The sequence below is a fragment of the Bubalus bubalis genome, chromosome X (genome assembly GCF_019923935.1).
Source record: "Bubalus bubalis isolate 160015118507 breed Murrah chromosome X, NDDB_SH_1, whole genome shotgun sequence".
In the NCBI taxonomy this organism is placed as follows: domain Eukaryota; kingdom Metazoa; phylum Chordata; class Mammalia; order Artiodactyla; family Bovidae; genus Bubalus; species Bubalus bubalis.
Genome location: NC_059181.1, coordinates 56,016,322 through 56,028,431, shown reverse-complemented (window position 1 = coordinate 56,028,431; position 12,110 = coordinate 56,016,322). Strand labels below are relative to the sequence as shown.

Genomic DNA, 12,110 nt, shown 5'->3' with positions numbered 1-12,110 from the left:
CAAAGTTTTATGACTACCCCCCCAGGCTTATTTCCTTTATCTTTCTAGCAGATGATCTGGTACTCCAAGATCTGGAAAAGTGAAATTTTCTTTACTTTTCTTCTCGCCTTCCTGCTCAGTCTTTGACATCTTCACCCCCATTCTCACTTCCTTCTCTGGATCTCTGGAACTCCAGAGGATGACATGGCTAGATTCTGAGATTAGGTCATTTCTCCTTTTGTTTCTAATGTGAAATTTTTTTCTTTTTTCACAAAAAGATGGCAAGAATAGTTTGAAGTTGAGGCTCTGTTAGATTGCTAAGGTTCTAAAACCTTAGCAATTTTTTTGGTAAAAAAAGTTTTTTTGTGAATATACCTTGTAGGATTTTATTTAGGCCAAGTTCTTAGTACAGAGCAACAATAAATTCCAAATACAATTTCAAAATTAAAGAAGGAGTGTTCCCCCATCTCATCCAGAGGTGGTTTAATGGCACATACAAGAAAAAAATATGGACTGCTTCATGAATTTGCATGTAATTCTTGAGCAGGGGCCATGCTAATCTTCTCTGCATTATTCCAGTTTTAGTATATGTGCTGCCAAAGCGAGCACTAACTTGGTAAATTGAAAGTTGGCCAACCTCTTCCCCTGTCACATGTGTACATACATGGCCATACCTGTTTTGGGGGGAGGGGAGGAGGAGATTCATTAGTCCATCAAAAATTTGACTAGAGTCCATGTTATATATTTAAATTATACTTTTAAATGTACATAAAATTTATCATAAATAAATTATAACATTTATTTTAAAAAGTCACCAATAGTCTCCATATTGTGTCTAAAAAATGGCAAACTTTGCAGAAGGCTGGATTCTGCTAAAAGACCAATAGGAAAAATAGTAATAATAGCTGAAAGTTTGGTTTTGTGCCATTGCTTAAATGAAATGACAAGAGGCAATCTTGGAGGAGTGAAGTGAAGAAGAAATGGGAAAAGAAGAAGAAATTGAGCCAGGAGGTACCCAGCGCCCTACCAAGGTGTCCTGGGGGCAGCAGCAACCTCCCTCCCAGGACTGAGGGGACTTCTAAGAAAGTGGAATTTATGTGTTCAATTTGTTTTCAGCTACGTAGCCCAGGGTTATCCTTCTCCTGTGTCCCCACACAGAAAAAGGGACAATAATTCTGGATACAGAGAAATCAGAGCCAGGGGCAGCTACCAAGACATTATTTAGGCAGCAGCTGCCAAGAAGTAAATAACATGTAATGTAAAAGTAAAAAAAATGATGATGATGATGACAGAAAAAACACAATGTAGGAAAACCTGGACTCTTGCCTAAGGGGGCCTTGTTTAGTAAACTACATGGGATTTCACCTCAACTGCTTCCATTAAATTTTGTTTTCTGATGGCCTCGTTCCTTGCTTTCTACCCTTTCTTCACCTTGTTTTCAAAATATGTGTCTCTGGTCATAACATGTTAAAGGGAAATAACTTTCTACCTGTATCAGTTCACCTCAGTTCTGTCCTGTATCTTGTACCCCTGTGCCCTTTTCTCAATGAGAAATTTATGGAGAAGAGAGGCCAGGCCTGTTTCATTATCCTTCTGCATTGCCTGGAAAACTGGCATGTGCAAAAAGGTATTTAATAAATATTTTGAAAAGCAACTTCTAATCTCTTCAGAATCATTGAAGAACTGAGAGGTTGAATGAGGTGTCTGATTAAGGCCTGAAATGGATGCTATTTCTACTGTGAAGATATCAAACAAAGGTTCAATGGTGAGTAAAGGAATTAATCAAAAGGATGAATCTTCAGCAAGATCCCAATTCGGTTTCCCCTTGAATTCCAGTCAAACACTGACTTTGGTTATTCATTTTCCCAGAAAGTTGCAGCAGGAATCTCTTCTTAAGCCCAGGCGTTGCCAAGAGGCACCTATTAGGAAGTCACTCTGAGAAAGGTAATGCCAGTTGCCAATTACAGAGCTTCAGCCTTGGCTCAGAGGCACTCATTTCTTCTCTCTTACCGTAGTATGAAGGGCATAGGGCCTTGGCAAGCAGGAGGAGCAGTGAGACTTATCCGCAGCTGTCACCCAAACCAGAAAGCCAGCATCTCACCAGCAGGCTAGGGTCAGGTCTGGGGTAGTCTTCATGGCTCCTCTTTGCCCAAAGAACCAAAAGAGAAAAAAAAAAAGAAAAAGAAAAAATGTTGAATGACAAGAATTACTTGTGTCAAACAAATACCATCAAAGACAATTTAAGAATTGCTCATCTGAGTGGGAGATAAGGGCTTCCCAGGTGGTGCTAGTGGTAAAGAACCCACCTGCTGATGCAGGAGACTAAAGAGAAGTGGGTTTGAGCCTTGTTCAGGGAAGATCTCCTAGAGGAGGGCATGACAACCCACTCCAGCATTCTTGCCTGGAGAATCCCATGGACAGAGGAGCTTACTGGGCTACAGTCCATGGGGTTGCACAGAGTTGGACATGACTGAGCACACACACACCGTACAATAGATAATACATCACTCACAGGTAACAGTGTATTTAGCCTATTCATCCACATCTGACTGTAAAGGTACATCTGACTATAAAGGCTTGATTGCCCAGTTCAGAATTTTTTAAAATATTTGTAAAAATTTTTATGTATTTGTGGCTGTGCAGGGTCTTTGTTGCTGTGAGGGCTTTTCTCTCGTTTTGGAGAGTGGGGGCTACTCTAGTTGTGGTGTGTGGGCTTCTCATCGTGGTGGCCTCTCTTGTTGTGGAGCATGGGCTCTAGCGTGCATGGGCTTCGGTAGTTGTGACACGTGGGCTCGGTAGTTGCAGCTCCCAGGATGTAGAGTGTGGTTCAATAGTTGTGGTGCATGGGCTTAGTTGCTCCATAATGTGGGATCTTCCCAGACTGGGGATTGAACCTGTGTCTCCTACATTGGCAGGAGAACTTTTTACCACTGAGCCACCAGGAAAACCCCACCCCCCAAGTTCATACTGTATATTCATGTGATTGTTTTCATATTTGGACTGAGAAATGAACTTGGATGAACCAGACTTCTATTTGCCTCTTTGCCAATGACATCAGTTGATTTTCCTGCCTCAGCTGGCCTCTATCCACTCCACCTCTAGCTCAGAGGACACTGCATTACCAATTATTGTTTTCTGGATTGTCTCTCTAACTAGCAGTAAAGCCACAAAGGCAGAACTCATTAATCTCTACATTTCCCCCTACCCTAGAGGGTTCAGCACTGGGCTTACTGTGGCTTATGGGAGATGATGGGGTTTTGTGGAAACATGGGGATTGGCCTGCTTGTGCATTCGTTTATTTACTCATCCCACAGCTATTTCTTTTTTTTCTTTCACATTCCTATTTTTAAATTTTATTTTATTATTTTTTTAAGACCAAAAACATTTTGTGTTGGGGTATAGCTGATTAACAATGTTATGATAGTTTTAGGTGAACAGGGAAGGGACTCAGCCATACACACACATGTATCCATTCTCCCCCAAGCCCCCTCCCATCCAGGTTGGCACATAACATTGAGCAGAGTTCTCTGTGCTATACAATAGTTCTTTGTTGGTCATCCATTTTAAATATGGCAATATACACATGACCTTCCCAAAGTCCTTAACTATCCCTTCCCCCTGGCAACCATGAGTTTGTTTTCCAAGTCCCTACAGCTATTTCTTGAACATCTCCTACATGCTTAAAACTGTAAAATCAAGCCACAAATCTCTTGGCCACTTAGGGATTACAGAGGAGGGATGATGGGGTAAGTCTGGGGGCCACGGGAGCCCACAGGAGAAGCTCAGAAACTGAACTCAGGGTGTCAAGGAAGGAAAGAGATGTTTCAGCTAAAATGCAAAGAATCAATAGGAGGTTGATAGACAAATGAGGTGAGGGGATAGGGGAACTGGGGACAACATTTTATAAGACACTGTTCAGCCTTATTTGCACTGGCTGTGTGACCTTTAGCAAACCGGTCCCCTAAATTCTCTGAATTTCAGTTTCCTCATTAGTAATATGTGGACAAAAGTAGCTACCTTGTGGGTTGGTTGTGAGGGTAAAAGGATAATGTATATAACGTATGAGGCAGAACACTTTGAACAACATGTTCAAGAGACATCTCGGGGAGTAGAGATGTCTGAGGAATTCATCAGCTCAATCCCCTGTATTAAAGCGGGGACAGAGCTGTTATATGGGGGCAAAGACTCAGTCTGAGATCCAATTCACTTTGGCTCTGCAAACTTGAGTCAACTAAGGGTGAACCAAGACAGCATCGAGTGTTCAGCTATCGGTGACGACTGACCAAACCAGTAGATGGTAACTATAGTTGCAGGCCATCAGATGTCAAATAATTTTGTCTCAGAAATGACCAAAAGGGAAACTCATCCTGAAATTTCGAATTCATGGCTACAGGGACGCACTCCAGAAACCTCTACCATGAGACTTGGGAAAGTGAGGCTGATGGTGCTCTGGTTGGTTTAGTTACACCTCCCCTCATCGGCTGAAGATTCATGTTCTAATAAAAGGGCAGATTTGGTGTTTAAGGTCCTAAATTTCCCTGTGTGCAAGTGACCAGATGAGATCTACTCAAGCAGGGAAATGCTCAATTCAGTGCCTAAAAGAGAATCAAGTTATTGAGACCCAGAAATCCCTCATTTTTGCTGAGTTAGCCGAGTTTAGGAAACATGTTCACTGGATTTTAGAACTTGCCTTCTTCTTCTTTTTTGCCACACCACGTGGCATGTGGGATTTTGGTTCCCCGACCAGGGACTGAACCTGAGCCCCCTGCATTGGAAGCATGCAGTCTTAACCACTAGACCATCAGGGATGTCCCATTAACTGTATTTGAAAAGACACAATGCTGTAATGATGTTTTTAGAATGAGATAGTAGTTGCTAGGGGCTGGAGGGAGGGAAAGGGTCACTGGGAAAAATGGGGAGATGTTGGTCAAAGAGTACAAATGTCCAATTATGAGATGAATAAGTTCTAGAGATCTAAAGTACAGTGGTGTGGTGGCTATAGTAACACTACTGTATTGTAATACTTGAAATGTACTAAGACAGTAGATCTTAAATATTCTCACCACACAAATACACACACACAGGGTAACTTCTATTCGGTGATGAGTGTGTTACCTAACTTGACTGTGGTATAAAATAGATGCATAGATCAATGAAACAGAATAGCCAGCCCGGAAATAAACCCACACATATACACTCAATTAATTCATGACAAAGGAACTAAGAATATAAAATGGGGAAAGGACAGTCTCTTCAATAAATGGCGTTGGGAAAACTGGATATCTACAAGCAAAAGATGAAACTAGACCAATATCTTACACTACACACAAAAATTAACTCAAATGGATTGAAGAAATGTAAGGCCTGACACCATAAAACTCCTAGAAGAAAACAAAGGTAGTAAGTCCTTGACATCAGTCTTGGAAATGATTTTTTGGATCTGACTCCAAAAGCAAAAATAAACAAGTGGGACTACATCAAACTAAAAAGCTTCTGCACAATAAAGAAAACCATCGACAAAATGAAAAAGTCAGCCTATGGAATGAGAGAAAATATTTGCTAAGTACATATCGGATAAAGGGTTAATACCCAAATATATAAAGAATTTATACAACTCAATAGCAAAACACCAAACAATCCAATTTAAAAATGGGAAGAGGATCTGAATAGACGTTTTTCTAAAGAAGAGATACAGATGGCCAACAGGTTCATGAAAGGATGCTCAACATAACTAATCATCAGGGAAATGCAAATCAAAACCATAATGAGATACTACCTCACTCACATCTGTCAGAATGCTTATCATCAAAAAGACAAGAAATAGGGACTTCCCTGGCAGTCCAGCAGTTAAGACTCTGTCCTTCCACTGCAGGGGCTGGAAGGCAACTAAGATACCTTCCCTTCCCTGATCAGGGAACTAAGATCCCACCACAAAAAAAAATTAAAGACAAGAAAGAACAAGTGTTGGTGAGGATGTAGAAAAAAGGGAACCGTCGTGCTCTATTGGTGGGAATGTAAATTGGTGCAGCCACTATGGAAAATCATATGGAAGTTTCTCAAAAAAATAGAACCAGTAATTCCTAAACGAGAACACTGATTTGAAAAGATATATACATGCCTCTATTAACTGCAACATTATTTGCAATAGCCAAGACATGGAAACAGTCTAGGTGTCTATTGATGGATGAATGGATAAAGAAGATGTGGTAAATATATATACACAATGGACTATTACTCAGCCATGAAGAATGAAACCTTGCTATTTGCAACAACATGGATGGACCTTAAGGGTATTATGCTAAGTTAAAAAAGTCAGACAGAGAAAGACAAATACTATATGACCTCCCATATATGTGGAGTCTGAAAAACAAAATGAACAAACCAAACCAGACTAAACTCACAGATACAGAGAATAGATAAGTGGTTGCCAGAGGGACTGGAGGTTGGAGGGTGGACGAAGGAGGCCAAGAGGTATAAACTTTGGTTATAAAATAAATAAGTCATGGGGATATAACATACAGCATGGTGACTATAATCAATAATATTGTATTGCATGTTTGAGAGTTGCTAAAAGTAAAATCTTAGAAGTTCTCATCCCAAGAAAAAGCATTTCATAATTTTATATGGTGACAGATGGTAACTAGATTTATTGTGGTGATCATTTTTCAATGTATACAAATATCCAATCATTATATTGTATGCCTGAAAATAATATGTTATATGTCAATTATATCTTAATAAAAATGTTTCTTAAATAAATGAATTCTGATTGGATGGATCTAATACAGTCTATAAATTTTACAGGTGTTCCTCTCCTGCCTAAGATGGAATCTCAAACTCTTGTGTGAAATCCTCATTGAATTATTATTTTTTTTTTACAACGAAGAGTATTTTAATTCTTGTCCTTAGAAACTATAAACACTAGCATGATTTGGAAATGAGACTGTACCAAACACCGGCCAGAGAAGAATCGTCCAGTCTACGGCTTCTCTTTCATCTGGTCACTCAGAAATATAATATTATCAGCTATAATTGTTGTTGCTTGTCGTCTGACATTATTTTTATCCGTATATTCACCATAGTCTACTTTCCCTTCCACATAAATTCGAGACCCCTTTTTCACATACTGATACGCCACATCTCTGAGGCCCGGTCGGAACACTGAAATTCTATGCCATGTTTTCTTCTGACTGACATCACCCATTTGGTAGGTTTCGTTTTCCCCTGATTGCCACATCTCATTTGTTGCTAGGGAAAATATCGTGACTGGGTTTTTTCCTTCTACCTGTCTCATGGCAGGGTCCTGACCTACTCGACCAAGCAACTGCACGCAATTCAGAGATCTTTCGAGAACCAAACTGCTAGCTACTTCAGACTCTTGCCTTACAAACTGACGAAGTACCTGTACTACAGGTCTTCAAAACATGGCTTCTACTCTCTCTTCTTCCAATCTAATCTTTAGTCGTTTCCTGAGACTCTGGTCCGCACAGCCTCCTGAATTATTTTAAAAGAATAATTTGGTATTGAGGATGGGGTGTCCAATCACTTTGATCAGTCCACAAAATTAGGCTTGAGGCCCCTGACCAATCTATGGTTCTACATTCACACAAATATACACACATCTATCTGTGTGAGTGTGCCTGTAAAGTATATACACACACACGTTTGTCTGAGAAGAGCCATATAAAGGTCTCATAGCATTAGCTGAGTTTCTGGAGGTTTCTTACCCTTGTGGTTCAGCTTTTCCTCTGTCAAGTGGAAATGTGTTTCAGTTTCCTATTTCAGTGAAGGTTTTACAAGGATTACTATGATATCACTTTCCCGAATGAAAAATGTCACTTGACCACAGGGAATAAATTTGAGGAATCTAAAGCCTGGAAGCTGAGAGTTTATATCTCAAGACAGTATTGTTAGCATGTAAGCCTTTATGTTGATCAAAAACAAACCTATTCACTGCTTAATCAAAATATGACATGGAAAATGCTAGCCTGAAATTCAGTGCTCATTTGGGCAGAGAGATAAAAGACCTTTTAAATAACATTCATTACAGAATGTTTTTGAAAGTTCAGCAGAAGTCATACGAAGGGATTTCCTCTCACACAATGCCCACAAATTACTGATGGAGATTAACAATATGGATTTGGTTTAAAATCAAGTGAAAAATCTGACTACTCTTGGCAGTGGAAAGAATTCTGTAATAGCTTGGGCAAATATCTTAAAATACCCAGGAAATTTTTTGTGCATTTTTCATAACAGCTGATTGTGGTTTTTTGTTTTGTTTTTGGCCATGCTGCACAGCTTGTGGGATCTCAGTTCCCTGACCAGGGGTTGAACCCAGGCCCTATCAGTGAAAACCCAGAATCCTAACCACAGGTACCAGGGAACTCCCTATTTGTGTGTTTTAAAATAATAATGAGTGACTGTAATAATAAACAGTGAGTTGTTTGAGAGTTGTAGGATTATAAAGCGATTTTCTGTTAAAAATTTAATAAATGCATGATTGATTTTCATCATGAACCAAAATATTATAAGATTATATACTTCAGTAATATGTAAAATGATCTTGATAATCAAAAACATTAAGAGACAGGGGTAGTGATAGACTATTGACTTTGGATCTGGGGAAAGCTCCCAGTCACGAGCCTGGAGTGTCTTCTCTGCCTGCGTGTGGGAGCTCCCTGGCCTAGGGACAAGAACTGGTCCTTTGGCTGCCCAAACAGAATTTTCCCTTTAGGAATATCGTTGGGTTCACTCAGTCCTAGCCAGGGAGAGAAGAATGCTGTCAGCTTGGTTACTATTTCAAAGCAAAGGACTGTAAGACATAGCAGCTTTGAATTACAACAGTGTATTTGCTCACAATACTGTAGGTAGGCAATTTGAGCTGGGAATGGCTGGTGGTTCCACTCTTGGACTTTCCTCTGCTCAACCATGTTGCCGCAGTGAACTGGAGGATAGGCTGGGCTGGAAGTTTCAATGGCCTTGATCACATGTCTGGCGTTGGTGCCAGCTGTCAGCAGGGGTGCTTTGGGTCTCTGTCCACTCCCTCTTATTCTCCAGACCAGCTTCCTCACATGGAGGGCTCAGTGCAGCATTGCACTGGGGCCCAGACAGATGCTGCAAGGTCACTTGAGGCCTAGGCTCTAGATTTCATGTGATGGCAGTTCTGTTGCATGCTGTTGGCCAAAGCACAGGCTCAAGGGGTGAGGAAATAGACTCTGTCTCTGAGTGGGGAGGTGCAAAGTCCCATTGCCAGAGGACATAACAACAGACAAGGGAGGAATGTTGGCAGCCATCTGTATTTATCTGCTTGGGCTATCATAATGGAGTACCATGGACTAGTTGGCTTAAACAGCAGAAATGTATTTTCTCAGCTTTGGAGGTTTGAAGTCCAAGATTAAGATGTTGGCAGGTTTGGTTCCTGAGGCCTCTCTCCTTGAAAGGCTGCCTCCTTTAACGATGGCTGCCTCTTTACCGTGCCCTCACGTGGCCTATTCTCCGTGTACATGCATCTCTGGTGTCTCTCCCTCTTCTTATAAAAACACCACTTGTATTGGATTAGGGTTCCATTCCTGGAGAAGGCAATGGCACCTCACTCCAGTACTCTTGCCTGGAAAATCCCATGGATGGAGGAGCCTGGTAGGCTGCAGTCCATGGAGTCACTGAGGGTGGGACACGATTGAGTGACTTCACTTTCACATTTCACTTTCATGCACTGGAGAAGGAAATGGCAACCCACTCCAGTGTTCTTGCCTGGAGAATCCCAGGGACGGGGGAGCCTGGTGGGCTGCTGTCTCTGGGGTTGCACAGAGTCTGACACGACTGAAGCGACTTAGCAGCAGCAAGATTACATTTAACCTTCAGTTCAGTTCAGTTGCTCAGTCGTATCCGAGTCTTTGTGACCCCATGAATCACAGCATGCCAGGCCTCCCTGTCCATCACAAACTCCCGGAGTTCACTCAAACTCACGTCCATCAAGTCCGTGATGCCATCCAGCCATCTCATCCTCTGCCATCCCCTTCTCCTCCTGCCCCCAATCCCTCCCAGCATCAGAGTCTTTTCCAATGAGTCAACTCTTCGCATGAGGTGGCCAAAGTACTGGAGTTTCAGCTTTAGCATCATTCCCTCCAAAGAAATCCCAGGGCTGATCTCCTTTAGGATGGACTGGTTGGATCTCCTTGCAGTCCAAGGGACTCTCAAGAGTCTTCTCCAACACCACAGTTCAAAAGCATCAATTCTTCGGTGCTCAGCCTTCTTCACAGTCCAACTCTCACATCCATACATGACCACAGGAAAAACCATAGCCTTGACTAGACGGACCTTTGTTGGCAAAGTAATATCTCTGCTTTTCAACATGCTATCTAGGTTGGTCATAACTTTCCTTCCAAGTAAGCGTCTTTTAATTTCATGGCTGCAGTGATTTTGGAGCCCCAAAAAATAAACTCTGACACTGTTTCCCCATCTATTTCCCATGAAGTGATGGGACCAGATGCCATGATCTTAGTTTTCTGAATGTTGAGCTTTAAACCAACTTTTTCACTCTCCTCTTTCACTTTCATCAACAGGCTTTTGAGTTCCTCTTCACTTTCTGCCATAAGGGTGGTGTCATCTGCATATCTGAGGTTATTGATATTTCTTCCAGCAATCTTGATTCCAGTTTGTGCTTCTTCCAGCCCAGTGTTTCTCATGATGTACTCTGCATATAAGTTAAATAAGCAGAGTGACAATATACAGCCTTGACGAACTCCTTTTCCTATTTGGAACCAGTCTGTTGTTCCATGTCCAGTTCTAACTGTTGCTTCCTGACCTGCATACAGATTTCTCAAGAGGCAGGTCAGGTGGTCTGGTATTCCCATCTCTTAATTACCTTCTTAAAGGCCCCATCTCCAAATACAGTCACACTAGGGGAAATCAGTCCTGAATATTCATTGGAAGGACTGATGTTGAAGCTGAAGGCCCAATACTTTGGTCACCTGATGGGAAGAACTGACTCAGTGGAAAAGACCCTGATGCTGGGAAAGATTGAAGGCGGGAGAAGAAGGGGATGACAGAGGGTGAGATGGTTGGATGGCATCATCGACTTGATGGACATGAGTTTGAGCAAGCTCTGGGAGTTGGTGATGGATAGGGAAGCCTGGTGTTCTGCAGTCCATGGGACTTGCAAAGATTGGACACGACTGAGCGGCTGAAGTGAACTGAGAGGTTAGGACTTCAATATATGAATTTTGAAGAGTCACAATTGGGTCCATAACATCATCTTTGCAAACAGTCTACCCAATGCATTGAGTTACAAACAAATTACAAGATATTTTACTTCAATTATCTGGTTTTTTTTCCTTCAAATCATTTTAATATGGCAGTAATTCAAAGTAGGAAAAAAGATTCAAACATCTTCCCTTTAAAGGGGATGATTCCTTGACTGCCTCACAACAAGCATGACCAGAGGCAAAGATGAGACCAGATTCAAGGAGCAAGGGCCATAGGAAGGCTTCAAGGCTCAAGATTGAAGAGCTTGGTTTCAGAAAGTCTCTTGAGGGCTAGCAGGCAGTAGAAGAGACATGAAATTTCAAGAGATCCTTAGAGGATAGGACGCAGTTGCTGGGTCCTGACACCTTGAATCCTCAAACTACCACACAATTGCGCTCATCTCACATGCTAGTAAAGTAATGCTCAAAATTCTACAAGCCAGGCTTCAGCAATACATGAACCATGAACTTCCTGATGTTCAAGCTGGTTTTAGAAAAGGCAGAGGAACCAGAGATCAAATTGCCAACATCTGCTGGATCATGGAAAAAGCAAGAGAGTTCCAGAAAAACATCTATTTCTGCTTTATTGACTATGCCAAAGCCTTTGACTGTGTGGATCACAATAAACTGTGGAAAATTCTGAAAGAGATGGGAGTACCAGACCACCTGACCTGCCTCTTGAGAAATCTGTATGCAGGTCAGGAAGCAACAGTTAGAACTGGACATGGAACAACAGACTGGTTCCAAATAGGAAAAGGAGTTCCTCAAGGCTGTATATTGTCACCCTGTTTATTTAACTTATATGCAGAGTACATCATGAGAAACGCTGGACTGGAAGAAACACAAGCTGGAATCAAGATTGCCAGGAGAAATAGCAATAACCTCAGA

At 41.5% G+C, this 12,110-nt stretch overlaps 1 non-coding gene and 1 pseudogene across 1 annotated transcript; both read right to left on the bottom strand.

Moving 5' to 3' along the window:
- Window positions 1-481: 481 nt before the first annotated feature.
- LOC112582462 lies at window positions 482-588 on the bottom strand. Its single transcript, XR_003106991.1, has one exon. It is a non-coding gene; the product is annotated as a U6 spliceosomal RNA (small nuclear RNA).
- A 6,258-nt stretch (window positions 589-6,846) lies between these two features.
- Window positions 6,847-7,420, bottom strand: LOC102401879 (annotated as a pseudogene).
- Window positions 7,421-12,110: the final 4,690 nt, after the last annotated feature.